The sequence below is a fragment of the Ambystoma mexicanum genome, chromosome 4p (genome assembly GCF_040938575.1).
Source record: "Ambystoma mexicanum isolate Mex_15411 chromosome 4p, UKY_AmexF1_1, whole genome shotgun sequence".
NCBI lineage: Eukaryota > Metazoa > Chordata > Amphibia > Caudata > Ambystomatidae > Ambystoma > Ambystoma mexicanum.
The window spans coordinates 186,857,216-186,880,414 of NC_090927.1; the positions used below are offsets into that span (position 1 = coordinate 186,857,216).

Genomic DNA, 23,199 nt, shown 5'->3' on the forward strand with positions numbered 1-23,199 from the left:
TTTTAATTAGGCTGCCTAGGGCCGGAGGAAGCTGTCGCCTTCCCCCTTCTCAAGATGTTTTGATGTACCCGTGGCTGTCACATTCCAGCGGAACATGACAGGGGAGGATGGCTCCCGTTGGCTGTGTCCTCCCGGAGTACACGTGACTATGCATGCAGTGAGCAGGGAAAATGTGTGCAGAATGGCCTCTCAAATTTTATTGAGGTTGATCTCCCCTCATTCACTTTAATTTCCAAAAAATAAAAAGGTTCAGGCAAGCGCACTCTTCCCGTGCCGATGGTCGAATTCCTCACACAGCACGATACTATACTGCCTTTCCCGGCGATGCATGCCTTCCCTCTCATATTGTCCATTCCTTTAGTGTGATGTCACAGTGTATGTACCCTGGTCGCTATAGCATTGCTACCATAGTTTCCTGTGTTAATGTTGGTTTTGCGAATCTTGTATGTGCCATTTACCGGTTACCAGACATTTGGTCGAACCAATTTGGTCGAAAACCAAATGGTCGAATTTTTTATTTTTTTATTTTCACCCCTTTTTTGGGGGGGGGTCCCCCCCCGAATTCCCTTTTTTTTTCTAAAAACCCATTTTTGTAAAAAACGAAAACCCGAAAAATAAATATATAATTAAACAAAAAAATTCGACCATTTGGTTTTCAACCAAATTGCGTCGACCAAATGTCATTCGACCAGTTTTAGGTCGACCAAATGTCTGGACACCCCATTTACCTATATCTACCTGCATTCTGTGGTAAATAAGGACACTCGTAGTAGTTAACGGGTGCTTTATTGTCAGCACAGACCCTGAGCCCAGCAGGACTCAACCAGCATCCAACTCAACTGTAAAACCATGGAACCCCCATCATAGGTAAGCAAGCTACGCTCTGTATGGAACCATGATTTACATTCCACACACATGGTTCCATAACATCCAACTCATAATATAACACTTTTCCTCCCCTAGAGTTCCAACAAAACACACACACACACGCACACACGCAGAACACATACACACATACACTACGCACCCACCCCACTCATTCAAACCCCCAGTGTGATTAATTCACAGCAGCACCTAAAACAAAATCCTTGAATTTGGACGGCATCCTCCTCTCCCGCACAGGGTAGCTACTGTCTCTTCTCAACCCCTCTCCCTCACATACCGGCATTGATGGCACCTCTCCTCCTTCCACAGCAACTTGTGCCTCAACGGGCAATCTCTCAAGGGAAAAGGCTCAGGCAAATGGGACGGCTCTGGAACCTACATCTTTATTTCTCTCTCTCATGCAAAAACAAATCGGAAATGCTTTCCTCACCAGGCCTGTCGGGCGTGTTCATGGTATGCCCCTTCTCAATCACCACAACTCAACTTACTCCATCTCAACCCATCATCCAATTTCACATACCCTTGCCCCACCTGTACAACTGTACGAGGTTGCATGTAGACACTGGTACCCTTGGCCACATACCGGGGATTCTTTATCTGCACCCGGTCTCCTACTGACACTGATAAAGGTTTCCTAGAACCATAATGTTTTCTGACCATCTCCTGCTTTGAACAAACCCACTCCAGTTTTTCTTGCATGTTTACATCTGAATGTGCACCACCACCCAAAGCCGACACTCTTAACTTGGTGCCAGCCTTCCTACCATGCATCAACTCAAACAGTGATCATCCCATCAACGCAGATGGCGTGCATCTTTAATCTTTGAGGGCTTCTGATAAAACACTCCTCCAACATAGACCATTGGCCACAGCTAACTGAATGGCGCCCTGAACAAATCTGTTCATTCTTTCAACAAGTCCTATGGCCGCAGGGTTGTACAAAACGGTTTTATGATGCCGTATCCCCCTGCTCTTCATGAATTCCTGCATGTGTCCTGACACAAATTGCACCCCATTATCAGTGACAATACACGCCGACACACCCTCTCTGTCGAACACCTTCTTTAGAAAATCTACCACCTTCTCTGACGTGATGGTTTCCAAAACCGTTGCGTCTACCCATCTCGAGGTATAGTCCACGAGAACCACAAAAATCACCACCTAAAATGTCCATAGGACTCATGATGTCGACTGCAACTTTTGTCCACACTTCCTCAGGAACCTCCACAGGATGCACAGGTTGTGGTTTGGGCACCTTACTTTTGTCACTGGTGGCACACGCTACACACTCTTTCACCTCCACATCCATTTTCGGCCACCAATAGGATTCTCTCAACCTTCTTTTCGTCAAATGCCCTTCATGAGCTAATCCAACAAGCCCGCCCCTCAGGCACACAGGAGGCACCAATCTTTGACCTCTCGATATTCCCCACGGTCCCTCTGACAGTTCTTCCCACACTTGACCAAAACTATTGTTAAACTCTGTCTATAATGCCATTCCTAAGTGCAGCCTAAATTTTATTCAAAATCAAATCAGCAGCGCTTTCCTTGTGCCACTCTTCCTCATCAATAGCAGGAATTACGCTGGCAACCATGGTACACTCCTCCACATTCACCTGATCGCCACCCACTACACTAGCAGAACTGGGAAGACGCGATAGACAGTCAGCCACCGCATTTTTTGTTCCTGGAATATACTCCACCTTAAAGTTAAATTCTTGCATATCTGCCATCCATCTAGAAATTCTAGAAGACGCATTTGACAAACCCTTGGTAGTTAAGACATGTACAAGGGGCTTATGATCAGTCCGTAAAAAGTGTATGGAACTCCCCATAAAAAGGTCATAAAATGTTTAGAAGCCCAAACAGCAGCTTGTGCTTCTCTTTCAATCACTGCATACCTCTGCTCTGCGTCCCTCAATACCCTTGAGGCAAAGGCAATTGGGCGATAACCTCCTTCATCCTACTGTTCTAGTACCGCTCCAATACCCACTTCTCTAGCATCAACAGTCAACACTGTCTTCTTTTTAGGTGAAAATGAACCCAAAGATGGGGCCTGGTCTACCACTTCCTTTAGCCCTTCAAACTCAGCCTGACAACAATCAGACCAATCGAAACGGACACCCTTCTTTAGCAATGTCCTCATGTTAACTGTCTTTTCCGCATAGGAAGCGATAAAACGAGCATAGTACTCCATGAGACCCATGAAGGATCTAAGCTGTTCCTTGTTGACGGGGGCCGGTGCTTCCTTTACCACCTTCACTAGAGCATCCTTGGGATGAATAGCACTTTTATCCAAGGTGTGCCCTAAATAGGTCACACTGGGTGCCGCCACATGGCATTTTACCCACTTCACCATCAGGCCACTTTCCTTTAACACTTCCATCACCCTCAGTACCCTAACATTGTGCTCGCTGCGATCTTTTACCCAGACTAGGATGTCGTCCTGAAAATACTCAACACCCGACATACCACCAAAATGTTTCTGCATCAGTCTCTGGAAGACTGCCAACGCCAAACCAAACCGCATCCTACAAAAACAAAAAGCACCAAAAGGGGTCACAAACGATGGTAAGGGGCATGATTCCACATGAAGATCAATTTGGTGGTAGGCTGAGGATAGGTCAATCGTAGAAAAACACGTGGCTCTGCCTACCAGTGCTAACAGTTAATTTATGTTGGGCAAAGGGTGTTCGTCCACCCATATACTGGTATTATACCACCATCTGCTTTGTGGGCCAGAACCACGGGAGTCAACCAATCGGAACTTTCCACTTCTTCTATTATTCTGGCCTCCTGAAGTTTCACTAACTCATTTTTGAGTCCTTCACGAGCTAATGCTGGTACCCTCCTTACTCTGTGGACACTTGGCACTGCACCCTTCTTCAGTACAATTTTATGGGAAAATCCTTTCAACTTTCCAAGGGTTGAGGAAAACACATCAGGAAAAGTCTCTCTTAGGTATTCCACACTTACTACGCCTTCTCTAGTCACACTATCACTCGCACTCATGCTAAGGATGGGAATTGCTTTACCAGGACGTATCTCTATCTCAAGAGCGGCTTGCTCATCCCACCTCACTACAGAGTCACCCTTGTGGGCCACATACAGCTTCCCCCGGCTGGAGCGCCCCTCAAATTTAATTGTGGCCCATTCATATCCCAACACCTTAATTGGAACATGCCCATATGCACATGGATTGATGTCGGACGGCAATAGATTTGTTACATCCTTATGATAGCTTGCTGCATATAACTCGGGGGAGATCCTAGTATAGGGTGATCCGGTGTCAACCATCATTTGCAGTTGTACATCATTCACAGATAACATGGCCTAAAGGGCCCTTCTTTCTGTTGCTAGTCCTGACACTCAACAACACTCCTTCGTGCATTCTCTCATTCCACTGGTCAGGTACAGTATCGCTCACATAACCCACAATGGATGCATTGTCCACATCAGGTTCGACCATCTTGACAGTCTGTCTATTCTGGATGGCACTTCTACACATCCGGGCAAAGTGTCCTTTCCCTCTACACTTCCTGCACTCTTCATTGGTAGCGGGACACTCTTTCGAGCCAGGAGCGTGTCCGTGCCAACCGCATCTCCTGCATCCTTCCCTTTGGGCAAACGTTCCTCTATTATCCTTGGTACTTCCCTTTTGATCGTCAGATCCTCTCTTGCCCATTATGGCATGTACATTTTCAATTTTGTCAGTCACTTCTTGGACACTATTCTTTGACTCCTCTATTGCTCTTGCTATTTCTATTACTTTCTCCAAGGGGGGATCCCTTTCACTCCAAAGTCTCTCCCTTCTCCAGCATGGGGTCTGGCATGGATTCACACGCTCATGAATATTCCCCGTCGTCAGGCTGGAGATTCGACGCCCACTGGAGGCTGGTGCCTCTACTGCCTGCACGCCGACAAGTCGCACATGGAGGAGTACTGTGCGTTCTGCAAGAACATGTCAGTTCGGACCATGAAGGACCGTCGTAAACGATTCGCTGACTGGCTGGAGGCGAAGAGCCCAGCAGCAGATGAGAAGAAGTCTGAGCGGTCTTCTAAGACCTTTTGAGGGCGCTCTGGCAACGGGGGTTCAACAAAAGGCAAAGCTCTGCGGTCACATATAGCGCCGTTCGTTCGGGCTCCTCGGCTGCCAGGCAGGGCGCAATGTCACCGACACCATCAACCACGAGCCAATCCTCCGGCTCGGTGAAAAGGAAGTCGGAGAACCCGAGTAAGCTTTGGGAGAAGCCCTGTCTATCCCGATGGAGAAAGCCAAGGGGGGGGGCGAGGCAGTGACCCTCCCCCCACGCTGAAGGCCTCAGACGCGCCTAAGGTCGTGAAGGCCCAGATTCAATCGGCTAAGGTCTCGATTGAGGGAGTCGTGGCAGCCCTGGCAAAGCCTGCGGCGCGACCCCAGTGGAGACAACTTCCGGCCTAGAGTTTCCCTGCCACCCCGGAGGGAATCATCTTTCCAGCCTATCGAAAAGACTCCTGTGAAACCCCGGGATGAGAAGGAGGGGGGGCACGGTAGCCCTAACGGACTCAGATACCTCCTCCAAGGATGAGCTGTCTGGCGTCAAAGATATCCTGGACAAGAAGTTCGAGGAGGTCAGGACCTACGGGAAGGATCCAAACGAGGCGGATGTAGAGAGTGACGGTGGAGCCGACGAGGAGCAGAGGGTGGTGGAGGAAATGGAGGACACCACGCCCCAGCCGACACTCCCGATGCCTCCGCCGCAGGACAATTCGGGAGCAATCTTGATGGCTTTGCAGACCCTGTTCACAAAGATAAGGACAAGGTTGCCCTTACCTCCAGCAGACGATCCAGCAGCGCCTGGACCGTCGGGGAGCCCACAGAACAAGTGGAGGCATGTCCATCCTCCCCCTCCCTTCCATACTTCACCTCCATCCCCTCTGCCAAGAGACGAGACGAGACGGGGACGGAGACAGAGACGGCGACTATGGGGACTGACAATGGAATGGATCTCCAGCCACCTCCCGCCAGGGTGTCCCCTCCCAACAAAATCGGCTCCTTTCACGCCATGATCACCAGGGCTTCAGAGCTCTTCCACCTGTGCCACGAGGAGCAGAAGAAAGAGGGATTTCTTTACCGACGACTGGAAGCCAAGAGGAAAACCGTACTCTCATGGGACGAAGGGCTGTCCCTTTTGAAGACCCCGTCCACGGCCCCTGCGAAGAGAGACCGGTACGAGAAGAAGTAACGGGTCCCAGACTCTGCTCCTATGTGCCTCATGGGCGCAGCTGACCCCGGATTCAGTGGTCTCCGCGGCAGCCAAGAAGAAAGCGTCAGGGGCGGTGGCATCATCTTCCACTTCCCCGCCGCATGGCGAGGGTAAAGAAGCTAGATGCCATGGGACGTCAGGTCATCTCGTCAGTAGTGACAACCATCAATGCGGCCAACGCCCTCGCAATCGTGGCCCGCTATGATAAGGAGCTGTGGTTAAAGATCGCTCCTATCCTGGACTTCCTCCCGGACGACAAGAGGGCGGAAGCCCTGGAAATCCTGCAAGAAGGCGAGGTGGCTTCGGATCACGCCATCACGGTAGCTACGGATATCGCTGATACCGGATTTCGTCAGATGGGTAACAGCGTTTGCCTGCGCCAGCGCGGTTGGCTCAGGGCCACCGACTTCCATCAGGACGTGCATACCAGGGTACTGGACATGCCCTTCGACAGAAACAACCTGTTCGGCAAAGCAGTGGACGAGTCACTGCAGGCCATCAAGGTGGAAACCGAGACGGCCCGTGCCTTGGGTGCTCTCCTTAAGCAACGGCCGTCCTTTCGGACCTCCGGAAGCAAATCCCAAGGTGCCTCCAAATGATTTGCCGGCAGTTCCTCGTCGTACCCCCAAGCGGCCCATTCCTCGTCGCAGGAAGCATACAGAGGCCGCAGCAAGGCTGGTGGATACCGTCGTCGTCGCCAAGGAGCCCAGGGTGGCAAGGCCTCGGTGTAACAGGACTGAACCGGCCGTGACGTCGGGCCCCTACCTGAGCACCCCGGTGGGAGGCCGGCTGGTGAACGTCGTCGGCGTGTGGGAGTCCGTCTCCACCGACCGTTGGGTGCTGGATGCCCTGGCCCACGGGCACACTCTGGAGTTCCAAAGGAAGTGCCCCTGTTTCCCACCTGTGGCCAGCAAAGAAAACCAAATTCCACAGCTGCTTCTGGAGGTACGAGCCATGCTGAGAAAGGGCGTGATAGAACTCGTCCCAAAGAGGCTCCAGGACTCCAGAGTATACTCACTGTACTTCCTCGTCTGAAAGAAGACCGGTGGCTGGCGGCCCATCCTAGACCTTCGCTGCCTCAACAAATAAATCAAATCCCAGAAGTTCCGGATGGTTACCCTTCAGCACGTGCTGGGACAGCTGGAGGAAGGCGAATTCCTATCGTCGCTGGACTTGGAGGTTGCCTACTTGGGTTCTGTACGATCGGACCGAAAAAAACGTCCGACTGTTCAAAACGACCGAAAAATGCTACCACCAAAGGTTTGAACACCAAAAGTTCGAGCCTTTGGTGGCAGCATTGCAGGTAAGTAAAAAAAAAAAAAAAAAGACTGCGGGGGCTGCGGGTGAAACCCCCCGCAGCCCACATAGTATGTAAGTGTGTTTGCATGAGAAAGGTGCAAACTTTTGGTAGTTCGCACCTTTCTCATGCGAACATTCTGGCCACAGCAAAATTAGCCGCGGTCGGATCACTTAGAATCGCCTGCTTGCACATCCCCATATACAAAGGACATCGAAAGTTCCAAGGGCAGCACTACCAGTTCAAGGCTGTGCCCTACGGGTTAAAGTCGGTGCCAAGGATCTTTACCAAGTGCCTGGCACTGGTGGCGGCGTGGCTGCGCCTGCAGGGGATCCACGTATACCCTTACCTGGACGATTGGCTCATCCGAGCAAAGTAAAGAGAACTCGCCGTCGACCACACAGCGAAGACTGTCTGCTTGCTCACAGAACTGGGATTCTCGATCAACTTTGCGAAGTCCCACTTGGTACCATCACAGGACACCCTGTTCGTGGGAGCCAGACTCGACACAGTGGCGCTGTTGTCTACACCGTCGGAGTAAAGGACAAAGGCCATCCTGGGCAAGGTACAACGGCTGTTGACCAGGGAAGTGGCCAGGGTGAGGTCCATCAAGTCCCTGCTCGGCATGATGTCATCGTGCATCTACCTCATGCGTCTGTGCAGGTTGCGGATGCGGCCACTGCAGGAGTTCCTCGATGCCCGTTGGATGCAAGTGGCGGGAAGCTTCGAAGACAAGATCTCCCTCAACAAGTCTTTCCGTCAAGCGATCCAGTGGTGGGGCACCCGCGTGCATCTCGCGGCGGGCATGGACTTCCAGACCCCAGTGCACCAGGAAACAGTGACGACGGACGCCTCCCTGGAGGAATGGGGAGCGCACACCGGAGACCTCCATGGAAGAGGCCTTTGGCTCCCAGAGGAGAGGTCACTGCACATCAATGTCATGGAGCTCTGGGCCGTGTTCTGGGCCCTCAGGTCTTTCCTTCCGTCTCTCAAGGGAAAAGTGGTACGGGTCTTCAGTGACAACACCACCATGATGTTCTACATCTGGAAACAGTGAGGCACCAGATCCCCAGCCCTATCCAAGGAAGCGCAGGATCTGTGGCACTGGGCCGTCGCCCAGGGGATGTTCCTGGTACCTTTTCATCTGGCAGGAGTAAAGAACACCGTTGCAGACTCACTCAGCAGGGAGCTGCGCTCTTGCCACGAGTGGGAGCTTCGGCAGGATAAAGTGGATCTCCTATTCCGATGGTGGGGCAATCCCCAGATTGATCTGTTTGCGACGGTGACGAACACCAAGTGCCGGAGGTTCGCCAGCAGGTTTCCTCAACCGGGGAGCATGGGCGATGCATTCTCCTTCCCCTGGGATGGTCTGTTCCTGTATGCGTTCCCACCGTTGCTTCTGCGACTCATCAGTCAACTCAGACGGACCCGGTGCAGGATGATCCTTGTCGCACCGGTGTGGCCGAGGCAGATATGGTTCCCTGACCTTCTGGACTTATCAGGCGTCGCCCCCAGTCAAACTGCCGACGGACGTGGATCTTCTCGCCAGGGAAGGAGGCGCCATCCTACATCACGAACCAGGATCGATGAACCTGCAGCACTATAGTTTGGAGGCTACGATATCACGGCAGACTGCAAGGAAGTGCTTGCAAAGGCCAGGGCGTCATCGACTCTTAAGTGCTATGGACATAAGTGGAAGAGGTTCTCTGTCTGGTGCCGTGCACTGAAGATCAACCCTCTACGGATTACGGCCCCTCAAGTGCTGCCGAACTTGCTGTCGCTGGTCAAGGCTGGGCTGGCACATGCCTCCATTAAAATCTATCTGGCGGCTATCTCCCGCTACACCAGAACGCCGGGGCGGTCATCGCTGTGGTCTCATCGCCTGGTGAAGGAGTACATGAAAGGACTGTTCCGCTCGTTTTTGCTGGTGAAGGCTCCGGCGTGGGAGCTCAAAGTGGTGCTGACCAGACTCATGGGTCCGCCATTCAAGCCCTTGCATTCGGCACTTCTGAAGTTCCTATCGTGGAAGACAGCGTTTCTTGTGGCCATCACCTCTGCACGGCGAGTGGGAGAGATCCAGGCCCTCTCCTGTGAGCCTCTATATCTGACATTCCACGAGACGAGGGTAGTGCTGAGGATGCATCCCGCAATCATGCCCAAGGTGCTGTCAGACTTCCATCTCAATGAGCCCTTGGTGTTACCTGTTTTCTTCCGGTCGTCTTCGTCGCTGGCTGAGAGGACTTTGCACTCGCTGGATGTGGCTAGAGGGCTGAAGTTCTACGTGGACCGCACGAAGAGTTTTCGGAAGACATCACAGCTGTTTGTGAACTTTGGCCCTGTGAACCAAGGGAAGGCCCTCTCGAAGGCTTCCATTTCCAGAGGGCTCTCCGGCTGCATCATGCACTGTCACTGGTTGGCAAACCGACCATGGCCCGGCCGTCCGAGAGCCCATTCAGCCAGAGCGATCGCTGCTACTACGGCGTTCCTGTCTGGTGTGCCCCTGCTGGACATCTGCAGGGCTGCTGCGTGGATGTTCGATGCACACCTTCACGAGATTCTACTGCGTCGACCGGAATTCAAGGGAGGAGTCCAGAGTAGGCCAGGCAGTGCTGCGCAACCTGTTCGCTTGAAGGTGAGCCTGGTGACGAGGTAAGAGATGCGTAATGTTGAGTTGTTGAAATGCTTAATGTTGAGCCTTGTCACCTCCCGTGGTTGTATATGTGTGTACTGTTTTGTATTCTTGTATTTATGAGCATGTGAATCCATGCCAGACCCCATGCTGGAGAAGGAACAAGTTACTGACCTGTAACTGTTGTTCTCCAGCATGGGTATGGCATGGATTCACATGCGAACCCTCCCGCCTACCCCTCTGCGGTTCTTTGGTCCTACTGCCACTTTACGTGCTACCAAATCTGAAGATGGCAGCCAGAGGAGGCACTTAGGTGGAGGGCAGTCATTGGCTGGGGGCAGTATGACCCAGAGACCAGTGATTGGTTACTAGTAGAAAGACAGTTCAGAAATGAAACTGAAACTGATTTTTTCTTTACCGAGGATTCCCAGCCTGACGACGGGGAATATTCATGAGCATGTGAATCTATGCCAGACCCATGCTGGAGAACAACAGGTACAGGTCAGTAACTTGTTCCTTATCCTGGAATCACTTGTACGCATGCAATAAGAGTGCGTAGGGCTGTTAGATATGTGTCAATGCTTTCTCCTGCAGCCTGCGCCCTAGAAAAGAAATGGTATCTTTCCAACACCACATTTGTCCTCTTCCCGAAACGCAATTCCAGTTTACCCAATGCAGTCTCATATGCCAACACGATTCCTTCACCTGCTGCATCACCTTCACCTGTGGGCAGTGCGCGCACCTCTGGGCCAGGCAGATGCCTGAACAGTCTCAGACATTCAGTCCCAAGACAATTTAAGGGGGCGGCCTCTTTGTCATCATCAATAAGTGTAGCACCCCCTGCAGCTCTCAAATACACCTTACAAGGGTAAACCCATAGGTCCCAACGTATGGGAGGTTATCCAGGAGGTTGCAGAAAATCTGGTGGTGGACGCGTGTTACTCTGCTGCATATCTGCTTGACTTTGTTCTACCTCTGTCTCTCTTTATGTAATATTTGTGCTTCATTGCTATTATTGATTGAGTCTTGTTATGGGCGTGTTCTGCTGGGTGCTTTCTTTCTTTTCCTGTTGTTGTCTGTTACTAGACAGTTTTCTAGCTGTCTTAGTTCCTTGCCTCTGTTATCGTCTGCCAGTACTCGACCACCACTGCTTCAGGGGAGCGCGGCGGGCAACCGACAGCTTCTTCCCTCTGCCCCGCTTCACGTTTGTTGCCGGCGCTCAACCCCCACGGCTTCAGGGGAGCGCAGAAGGCAATGTGACGGCTCTCCCCCACAGCTCCTCTTCAGGATGATCTACGTTGCCGGTGCTCGACACCCACAGCCTCAGGGGAGCGCGGCAGGCAACATGGGAGTTGCTAGGTCTGGAAAAGACCCGGGGCTAAGCTGATGTCGGAACTGTTGGGACTGGGGGCTAGCTAGTCTTTTGGCTGTAGCTCCTGAGATTCTATCCGGGGCTACAACCAAAAGATCAGGGGTTATAGCCCCTTTAACCCCCCTAGCAACGCCCCTGGTTGAAGGCCTCTGCTGCGAAGGAAGTCACAAAACTTCTGGCCATAGACGCAGTCCCGCTGCGCTGTCAAAAGCACGGTTCTTCGTGGGTTCATACAGGGCTGGGCTGATGGAGACCCTTGTCGCCACTGTGGTAAAGAAAGACCACCCGGAAGCTTTGCTAGTTTCTTTGTCTCCCTCTGTTCGCGCACGATTACGCGCTGAAACCGTGTTGTCATTTTGTTTCTCCTAAGGTAAGACGGTTTTGCATGCCCCCCAGGCTCACTTCGAAACGCTTGAGTTTCGCCACACGTCGACATTCGCACGATCTTTAATGTAATCTCGATACCCATGATATTGGTTCATGCATGTATTAACGCTTATCTTCTGTTCGAGGGCTCATATATTATATCGATTGCCTGATCAGTTTCCCTTACAAAATAACGATGTACACATCAGCCATAATTTGAAACGTTCTGCTACATAACAGCACCCGGACGTAGTCCTCAATTAGGACTCTGATAGCCCGGTTATTGATATTTGCACATTTAAAGCTTAGTGTGCGGATGTACATTTCCAATAGTATGCTCAGGGGAGTTGCTAGGTCTGGAAAAGACCCGGGGCTAAGCTAATGTCGGAACTGTTGGGACTGGGGGCTAGCTAGTCTTTTGGCTGTAGCTCCTGAGATTCTATCCGGGGCTATAACCAAAAGACCAGGGGCTATAGCCCCCTTAGCCCCCCCCTAGCAACGCCCCTGAGTATGCTTATCAACTGTTAAAGCACCTTCAAACCTTTTTTTGATTTCTTGCTTTGCAAGCTTATTTGTCTGAATTTAAAGTAACTTTGACAATGCTCTTTCTCGCCGTAGTGTTACCGCAATTGCGAAGCAATCGAGGTAGGTGCAGACATTGAGCTACTTTCTAGATACCCACTTTTTAGCTCTATTTCTGGCCACAATATTAATGATTTAATCCATGATTATAGCTGAACTATCAATTGGCAAACGCCTGGCCTTCCACAATTGTATAATTCAAACTCTCAAGTCCAGGTAAAAATTCTACCTTTTGGTTCTTCACCTCGCACACTTTTTGGCAAATAATGTCCATGATGGCGCTGTTCTAGCCTAACTGACACTAATGTTGTTTTTTGTCTTTCTTTCTCCACCCTTATCTTTTTTTCATCATATGCATGGTTTCCAAATATATCCTTTTCTTTTCATGTTTGTTCTTGCAAAAATGTGCATTTTTAATTTACTTACGAAATGTGGTTTTGATATATTGCTTTATGTATTATATCTTGATTTTCCTTGGCAATCTGTCCCCTGTGTTGATTTACTATGTTACCTTAATTTCAACTTTTGTTGGAATCAAAATTTTATGTGAAAAACTGTACATTTGTTAAATTGCTGTGACACAACAGCCTCAGATGAAGAGCTAGCTAAAGCTCGAAACACGTGTCAGGCTGTCTCATCACCCAAAATAAACTCCAGACTTCAATTTCAACTTCCCACTTTCTTTGGGGCGGTGTGACTGGCACCCTTTTGTTTTAACTGGTAAATAAGGACACTCGTAGTAGTTAACGGGTGCTTTATTGTCAGCACAGACCCTGAGCCCAGCAGGACTCAACCAGCATCCAACACAACTGTAAAACCCTGGAACATGGAACCCCCATCATAGGTAAGCAAGCTACGCTCTGTATGGAAGCAAGATGTACATTCCACACACATGGTTCCATACCATCCAACTCATAATATCACACATTCCTCTAGTAAAATAGTTGCATGATGCGTCACTGAGTCCACTGGCACGATGAACCTTTTCCCTCCTATGCTCATTTATCATGGAGGTTTCTACTTTTTCTGACTTCAGGCCATGGCATTCATGATTGGGCTCAGTCCACTGGCACGATGAACCTTTTCCCTCCTATGCTCATTTATCATGGAGGTTTCTACTTTTTCTGACTTCAGGCCATGGCATTCATGATTGGGCTCATTCAGCTGCTGGACTCTTGTCCTTGTGAGTATCTTGTCAGATATAACGTTCCCATGTGTTGTACTTTATCTCACGTGTTGTGCAGTACACACTACCTGCCACACGACTGCGTCGTCCACATCAACTGCATGCTCGGATGGGCCTGTGCTCAATCCAGGTACAGAAGTGTAAAAAAAAGGAGTGGAACTGTGTTCCCCCTGTTTTACCACCCCTCTCCCTGCACCACTCCCCACTGGCACCAGGCTCACCCTCGCCCCGCCCAAATTCAAACCCCATACCTGGGCCCTGCCTTTCCTTAACTCCACCCCACAAGGCTGTGATTTACAACAGTACTATCCATACTGAAGAAAACACCATGAAAGAAAATGCATTTAAATGACTACCATTATTCTCAATCATTGTCCCCCGCAGCATGCAGCTTTATGCATCTCCCTTTTCCAATCACTCACCATTCATACCTCTTAAGGGACATGTCCAGGCCTATAGCCACCACCTGTACAGAGAGCTGTGTCTGTAGCAATGTATGCTCAATAGCACAAGACAAACACGGATCACTGCTGAGTGGAATTTGTGTTGGCTCGGACATTGGCATTGTGTACCAAGTAGTATTTAAAAATAAAGAAAAGCAACCCAGGCTTGAGATAGCTCAGTAAGATGAGACACTGGACTTACCAGCCGGACCCAGGTTCGAATCTCCCGGAGAAGTGCAAGAAACAAAGGTGCTCTTCTATGCCAACCTGGAATGGTGCTCCGGGTGACATAGAGTGAGATAACGATGGCTGATATCGCTGATTTAAAAAAAAGGGAAGGTCGTTTCCTTTAGTTCCCACCCACTTTGACCTCTGCAACTTCAATCCTTGCTTCCATCTGCTCCTTGTTTTCCACAGCCACTTGTTGCAAATTGTTTTCACTGTCACATTGATACAGTCCTCGGTTTTGATGGTCCCACTCGCTGGCAGTGACTGCCCGGTTTCCTGTGCGCTGAAACTTGTTGGTGGCTTTTTCTTGTGTTTGGTATTTGTTGTGGACTGATTTCTACAACCCATTAAGATCATATGTTATTTGTGCTTGCCCTGACATCACAGGTGATTAGTTAACCCCCTGAAATCTGTTATGAATGTGTGCATGGTCTTCCCCCATACCTCGTATCCTTTTCACCGCATTTTCCTTTGCTTCGGTTCTTTGTGCAACTTCTCGTACCTTTCTTCGATGGCAGTTTCGTCTGTGTACTTTTCCTGCCATGTTCCCAGCACGTTCACCAGACGTTCCGCGTCCCTTCTGGCTGGAAGGCACCCAGGGCCGCTAGGCCTGAGAATACCACGCCACAGTAAAATTGCTAACGTACCTTGCGTAGACCTGCACGCTGGAGGAAGTGCATCGTCCCGTCATGCTGTGGCTTTCTATCAGTAGTCTCCCTGCTGGCTCGGTCATTCCCGGTTTCTCTCTGCTTCCCTGGCCTTTACTGATACGCCATCCTCTTCGCCCTTGTGGGGATTTGATCTTGAGAACTTGAGGCTCAAATCTGCAACTGCACGGGCTTCCTCTTCTATTAACTCCAACCCATGTATCTGATATCAGACACACAGTGTTTGCATGCATGCATGCAGGCATGCATGCAATGAGAACATGATGACCCCTCACGCTGCAGGACCCTAACGTAACATTTTCCCCATTCCCTCCCTCCTCAGTGTCATGCAATGCAATGATGGCATAGTCCTCCGGCCATCTGGGGGGGGGGGGCTTGTGGCTGGTGTTGCCGGTGTTATTCTGTGGGTGCTGATATTTTGGCCTGAGCTCGCATCACCTGGGGAGATGGAGCCTGATTCAGAACATGTCCCAGGGTCATGGGCCTCAGTGGCATTCTGAGCAGGTATCATTTTGCAGAACTTTATTGCCCGCTTAAACTTTAGAATTCCTCACCAGTCTTTTAAACAATGAGGTGCCATGATGCATTTCGAGTCACAATGTTGGACCCTCAAACAGCAGTCACCATAATGCTTGATATTGCTCAGCCCGTTGTGGGGTTCTGAATTTGCTGCAGCAGTGATGGTCCCTTATGAGCACACATACCCTAACCTGTAGACGGGTTGGGAGTGTGCCCCGTTCTTCACTCACTCGGCGAGTGTTTGGGCGCCTCTTATGATCAAGATTTGGATGACACATGCTCGTCGGGCACCCATCTCTCAAGCATGGAGGTGGGTGCACACCACCCTGTAAAGGTGTGTGGAGTGCTTTGATGTGCCTGAAGAGATTGCTTTACAGCCAGTTCTCCTTGTTGTTGGATTGTAATCTGTCGTTGGTTTAATGGTGCACAGGAAGCACTTGGTTTCTCCAGTGGCTTGGAGCCAGCGATATGTTATTTGGGTCTGCTTGTTCCCCAATTATCTCAGGTAGGTTTGCCATTCTAGATCCTACAAGGGCGGTCTGATGTCAGCATTGATTTCTCTGGGAAGACCATGGGGGTCATTATGGGTTTGGAGGCAGTCATGGCGCTATTAGCGCCATGGCTGCCTCCAAACCCGGGTCCGGTGTCACTGAATGGGGACTTACCGGGACATTCCGACCTATGCGGACCCGGTAACTCCCCATTCAGTAAACCATTCTCCATTCCCATTTGAGCCCCTATAGGGCTCAATGGGAATGGGCAAGGCACTAATAACGGGCTCGCAAATTACGGGCCTGTTATTAGCTCCAAGGTCCCTTAACTGGTCCCGCAAAGAACGGCTGGTCAGACCAGCCCTTCCTGCTGGGACCCGCTAAGGGACCTCGGAATATGACGGTAGGGGGTTAACGGCACCGCCATCCTTAACGGTGCCGTTAAGCCCCTACCGCAATACTCGTAATGACCCCCCATGTCTGACTTGGACCTTTTCGAGCTTCAGTAGTTAAATATTGGCCATCTCTGATGCCACCACTTCAACCTTAGAGATAGCTGGAATGTTTGTCTGAAAGATCCAATGGGTGTCGTCCATTCGGGGAGGCCCAGAACGCCACACTTTACCAGTTCCTAGGGAGTGGCGTTGAATGGCTCGAACATTACGGGTGGTGGCCTGTCCCTGCTGCCAGAGATGTGGCATGGGATGCTGGGCATTATTTTGGCATCTACTCAAGCATGAACAACACGGAACCTTGGACCTCATTACCAGTTTTGGGGTATCTCTGCGGTAATTCCGACGAAATTGCTGTTTTTTTTGGCAGCAAGGTGGCGGAATTACCTCCAGCATTATCACACAAATGAGGTAATTTTCTAAGCCCTTGAATCAGTAAAAAGTGGCAGTAAAATTGGAGGGTGAATGTTATTGCCACTTTTTACTGATTTGGGGGATTTTACATGTTTTGCCAGGCAGAGTTGGGGAGAAGGGAAGCCTTTTTACATGTCCGCCCCCTCTACCAATCCGCCTGGCAAATACGCCAGGTTTATTGCAATATTGACATTTTCAGGCTGGCGGTAAAGCAATGGATTCCAAGGAATCGTGTTGTTTTTTTCCACCTGGTAAAAGCAGGAAAATTCCATTGGAGTGTTATAAATCCCTGTTGCAAGAGTTGATTGCGGCAGGCATTTACACTAATTTCTAGGTGACTTTACCTGTTTTAGCACCTTTCTTTTGCACTTCCGATTGCAAACATTAATGGTATCCTGCAGCACAATTTAGGATTTGTATAAAATGACCCTCATTCTCTTCCCCTCTATCTCTTCTCTCCACCATCTCCTAGACTCACCAAATACAATTTCTCTCTCACTAAGTGCTCTATTGTAACCCCTAAATAACAGTTTGATTTGATTTGTGGATTTATACCGCGCATACCCTTGTATACAAGGTGCATCTGGGCACAGGGTGTTCATCTATACATTTGTCACAGTGTTGCAGGAGTTGAAATACTCATACATTCTATACTAAGCAAATAGGTATATTTTCAGATGTTTTGTGAAGGTTATTAGAGATTCATGGAGGCGAAGGTTCAGTGGAAGAGCATTCCACATTCCAGGACTAAGAAATGAGAACCGTTGTTCACCCCATGTGGCCGTTCTAACCCTTGGGATTTGCAGAAGTCGCTGATCCAAGGAGCGCAGCTATCTGAGGTTGGTGCAACTGAATCTTTGCGCTCAGATAAGCTGGTGCCGTCCCGTGGATGCACCGAAATATCAGGCGTAGTAACTTAAAGAGAATCCGTTGAGATACCAGGAGCCAGTGTAACTTTCTTCTAAACTGAGAGATAGGAATTCCTTTACTGAGTGAGAACATCAACTTAATAGCTGAGTTTTGAGCTACCTGGAGCCTCTTAATCTGAAATGTTTGCACCTCCATGAGAAGAGCATTGCAGTAATCCAACCTAGCGTTGGTTAATGTTCCAACCACTATTGGGCGATCATTAGCCGCAATCAGAGGCATCACTGGTTTTAGACCAGCCTTAGTTGGAAATCTACAGATTTCACCATCTGATTAACCTGCAGATGTTTTACAGTATCCACATATTTGGTGGGTGTGTCAGAGGGATGGGCATGGGACAGTATGAACCAAGTCCCGTACATTCCTCCTTGTGCCCAATACAATGACCTTGGTTTTTGCTGGATTAAGCTGCAGTTTATTTTCAAGCATCCATTGCTTGATCTTAGTAGCACACGCTAACACTATCTCTTGCCTCGGCTGATTGGTTTAGTCGCACGTAGATTTGGGTGTCATCTTCATATGAATGGTATGACAGACCAAATTCAGATGGGATATTCCGCAAAATGCGAATATAGATGATGAATAATAAGGGCGACAGTGAGGACCCTGGGGATACCCCCACACTCAACCTGTGCAGTTTCGGAGAGGCAATCGCCCATTTTTACGTGCTGGGTGCGTTCTGATAAGAAGGACAAAAACCATCTCCTAGCCTCCTCCGAGACATGTGCCACTGATGACAGCCTGGTGATGAGGATGTCAAGTCCACCATGCCGAAGACCGCCGACAGGTCTAGCATAGTGAGCTTGCTGACAGTACCTTTGTCGGCGGCCGCAATAGGACTTCCCAGACCGTCACCAGGGCAGTTTTGGTTCCATGGGCTGGTCTAAAGCCCGAATAAAAACAGTCAAGAATCTTGTGTTTGTCTATAAATGTTTGGAGTTGTTTTGTCACCACCTTTTTCTAGAATTTTTGCAGGCCATAACAGGCTGGCTATTGGGCGATAATTAGCCAAAACTTTGTGATCCAAAGTTGGCTTCTTTAACACTGGTGTGAGGAATTATTTGTTTAACTCTGAGGGAACACAGCCTTGTAAAAGAGAAGCATTTATAAAGGACGCCAGAGGTGTGCTAAGGGCCGAGGTGTGTTGTTTTGCTAAGTACGCTGGAATTGGGTCAAAGGCAAAATGTGTGGGTTTTAGCTTTTCCAGGTATCCAAGAATTTCATCGGACCCAACAATAGAGAAGTAGAAACTAGGGCCGAAATGAGATAAAGATGTAGAATGGGAGTTACTTAAGTCAGCTTCAGTGGGTACTGGACATACGGACATATTGTTTCTGAAGGTATTCACTTTCTCCTGGAAAACAAAACAATTAGATTCATTGGCCAGAGAGAAAGAGGCCAGGGATTGGGGGGTTCACATTCTTTGGAATGGAAAGATTTCTAATAACCAAGAACAAAGCCTTGGATTGGTTGTCTGCTTGCTCAATTTCATTTTGCAGTACAAGCGATTTAGCCAGCAGGATTTCTTTTTTATATGTAGCCAAGGCTGTCTTGGCTCCCTGATGAGAGGTTTCATCTCTGACTTTACGCCAATTCTTTTCTTTTTTCCTATATTGTTGTGTAAGAATTTTTAGATTCTCGTTGTACCATTGTTTTTTCTTCTTCCTATTGTCTTTGATAACCTTTAGCGGGGCAATGCGATTACAATTTTTTTGCAGCCCCAACATCAGGTTGGAGTAATAGTCGACACAATCTGTAGTGGGTAGCATAGGTGGAAGACTCTGGACAAGATCCCTATCAGATATAAGGTCGAGGTCCCTTTTCCCGCGACGCAGTTTCACGTTCGGGACTATATTGTGTAATTTAGAATAGCATGAGGTCCATAGAAGAAAACTCACAAATGAGTGATCAGACCAACTAACCAAAGTTATAATTCCGTCAGCCAGAGTTGAGCCTCGATAGATTACTGGGTCAAGACAATACCCACCAGTCAAACCCACACTCATTGATGCTCCCTCGATTTCAACTTTCTATCCTGCGCCTTCAACTCCTCTGCCCTCCCTAACAATCCCTCTCCCTCTGATCAGTCACTTATTCACTATATCTTGAAACCATTCTACTATCACCAAGAGAAAATGCAAACCTGGCACCATGCTTGGAACAAGAGAAGCCCTCTCTCTAGGTCCTGTTCACTCCATTTGCCCTCTCCATTGACATGGCCTTCAATGAGTTCAGTGATGCACTTACCTCCTCTTTTCATTACAGCTCCGCTGCTCGCTCCTGTGCCTCTTCTTGCCGCTATGGCTCACCACAGCCATCAAGCAACTAAAGAAATCCTTGTGTGACCACCTTCACTCCTGGCGCGAAACCGACTTGTCCGCTCGCCTCACTGCTTGCAAAGACTTTCTCCTCCTCACCCTCACACTGCTGTCCACGTTGCCAGATCATCCTGCTATACCAACCCTTTTTCTCCTTTTCACTCGCACAAACTCACAACCCTGCAAGTTATGCTGTACCCTCCAAACATCTTCTCACTGTCCTCACAGCTGATGGGCTTGCCTCATACTTCTCCAAATGTACACAGCAACACCATGACAACCCTCCTATCTTTCCCTTCTCCTCTACTGCCCACTGTCACCTCACTATCCCATTGCCCCCACCATATTCCCACCTATCCATCCTCCACTCTGCTAACTCTTCCTGTGCTTCCATCCATCCCTTTGCATCTCAAACTATTCAACAACTCGAACCTGTCACCTCCTTTCTCCTCCCTTTTCAACCTCTCCAGCTCCACAAAACCTGTCCATGCCTGCTGCAAAGTAGCCTTTGACATCATTGTACATTAGAAATCAACTGCCGCCCCTCACAATCCCTTGTTCCATAGACATGGGTCCCTCCCCACCACTCCGATGCCCTTGAATGTCTTGTCTGTAACCACATCATCATCTACCTCGAACATTGAAAACCCCACCAATCGGGATTCCAGAGCAAGCAACCCGCTAAACTGTCCTTACCCACGTCTCAAACTTCCCAACCGCTGCTTACCATTCTCGCCTCTTATCCATTCTAATCCTACTCTATCTCTTTACAGCATCCGGGACCATGATCCTCCCTGCCTCTCCTCCATTGGCTTCAGGGACCCCACCCTTGACTGAGTGGCACCTCCTCCCTCCCCTGGAACTCTAGCGCACCCTGTCACGCAACCTTCCTCATGGATGATCCCCAATTATCTGTTTTTGGCCTACTCTTCTTCACTCTCTACATGACCTCCCTGGGTAAACGTATTTCCTCCTTTATTTCCACTACCACGACCCAGATCCTCTTCTGCTTTCCCTCCTTCCAGAGGCGTGGCTAATGTAGTCGGACCCACCAGAGCAACATTGACCTCTGTAAGTGACCACACTGTGGGTGGGCCTTTCCCGCTCGCCTTCTTCCCCTCAGACATCTTTCAACGCATCATCAGTTGCCTCACAGCCCTTTCTCGCGCGACGGTTCTACGCTGCCTGATGCTAAACTCGTCCAAAATGGAACTCCTATTCCAACCTGCCCCCAATTCCATCCCTGTGGACATCCTTCAGTCTCGCCCAAGGCTTCCAACCTTGGTGTCACTTTTGATAGAAACCTCCAACTTCAACACGTTATAATGGCCACTGCCACGGCTTCTAGAGCGAACTTTCTTGAGATCAAGAACCGCCCCTCCCCCACCTCACTCATGTCTCCGCTTCAACGATATTCACTACTGTTGTGCTAGCAAACTTGACTACTACTCAAGCTTACTCCTGTCCACCCCCTACTCTTTTCTTCTTTCCTTAATAAAGTCGTGTACCCTGCTCAGTCTACATCCATCTCCTCCCAGCTCGTCCTGCCATCCAAACGCTGGATAGCTCGGAGCACACTCGTTCGTTTCCAGTGTCTACTTCTCGTATTAAAACCCCTCCAAGGCCATCCTCTTCCTCCGTGCTGAATGCGCATGCCTGTACTCTCGCTCTTACTCACCTCAACTTCTCTGTTCCCTGCGCCCCCGCCCCATCCGCCACCCTCTACTTGAACAACCTCCCTTCAGATTATTAAAGCCCACTCCTTAATTGAACAGTTCACCAGGGTCAAAATTCACCCTCTCTCCCTTCCCATAATCTGCGCCTGGTCCACTCCTCGCTTCTAAACTCCACTCTCAGTGCACATGTGTATTATCGGCTGCAGTGTTACTATGCCCGGAGTGCACGCCATACACTTTTAAGTCACGGAGTTATGTTCCCCCAGCCCTCCTCCACTCCCTCACCAAACGGAGGCTCAAACGCCCATATCGTGATCCTGTTGTGAAGGCGCCCCATCCAGGGATGGCCTGCGCCTCATGTATTGCTCTCAGTGTTATATAAACGCCCTACATTCAATAAATTACAAAATTACGAATTTAGGCCTAGAAAGTACATTCACAAAACCCAGCCAGCGGCCACTTTTTAGCATCATTCTAAATTGCCTTCCGACACCTGTGCTCTTCCATTCCAGATGGGGAAACTAACAGCACAAAGCTGCTGTTTCTGCTAAACATATTTTATTAAAATGTATACATTTGTCAGAGTGGATTATTATGATTGTGTGAACTTTTCAAGGCATCCCTATAGAGTATTCTTGGAAGCCAAAGTCATATTTGCTTCAATAAAGGTTAGGAAGATGCGTGGTCAAGTGCCTAAATAGCAGACTGGTCCCCTAATCGCAGCTTCTCATTAACTAAAGTGTGTGATCCTGGGAACATAATTTCATACCTAGCAGACTGAGAAGGCCGTACATGTGATGGGTACACACAAAGCCTCGTTCTCTCTATATTTTAATGATGACACTGTCTGGCCATCATTCTACAGGGGTGGGTGGGTGAAGATCCCAGCACGGGCCGGGGCGTGTGCCCATATAAGACCACCCCTTCGGCCCAGCGTTGCCTTGTGCGTGCCACTCCTGCGGGCGGCGCCGCCCCCTCTGCCCGCTGTGCAGGGCCGCTGCTGCAGAGAGCCGGCCCCGAGAGCGCGGAGCTGCTATTTATAGCGCTGCAGCTCCTCGTTCCTAGCCAGGCATTCCCGCGGAATACTAATATAGGCGGTGGGGGGTGGGGGGCGGATAGGCAGGGAACGCGCCACAAAAGAGGGGGGGGGAGGGAGCCTGCATAGTTCTCTCCCAGGCTGGTTTCCACGGCAACTACTTTCAAGGTATCCTCCAACTCTGGGGCGTGAGAGTCGGTTCCTGTCCGTCTTGCACGCAGCATCCGGCCTCGCACGGTGCACGTCGCCCCCGACACGCAGCTTGTTGTTCGTTAAAAAACGTGGTGCATTAATGCATTCGAAAAAAATAACAGTGAGACGTGGAGGTTTCCTGTCCCTTTGCCTCATCACGACACCCCACCTGCACAGTCACTCACAGGCACATAGACCAGCAGGTGTACGATACGCGCACTGAATGGCAGGCATGGGGAGCGCAAGTAACACTGCAGAAGCACACACTGACA

The 23,199-nt window shown here is 49.7% G+C and overlaps 1 protein-coding gene across 1 annotated transcript in view; it reads left to right on the top strand.

Annotated features, from left to right (window-relative positions):
• ADCY3 (adenylate cyclase 3) overlaps positions 1-23,199 on the top strand; it is an 851,194-nt gene that overhangs the window by 354,079 nt on the left and 473,916 nt on the right. The window lies entirely within an intron of this gene.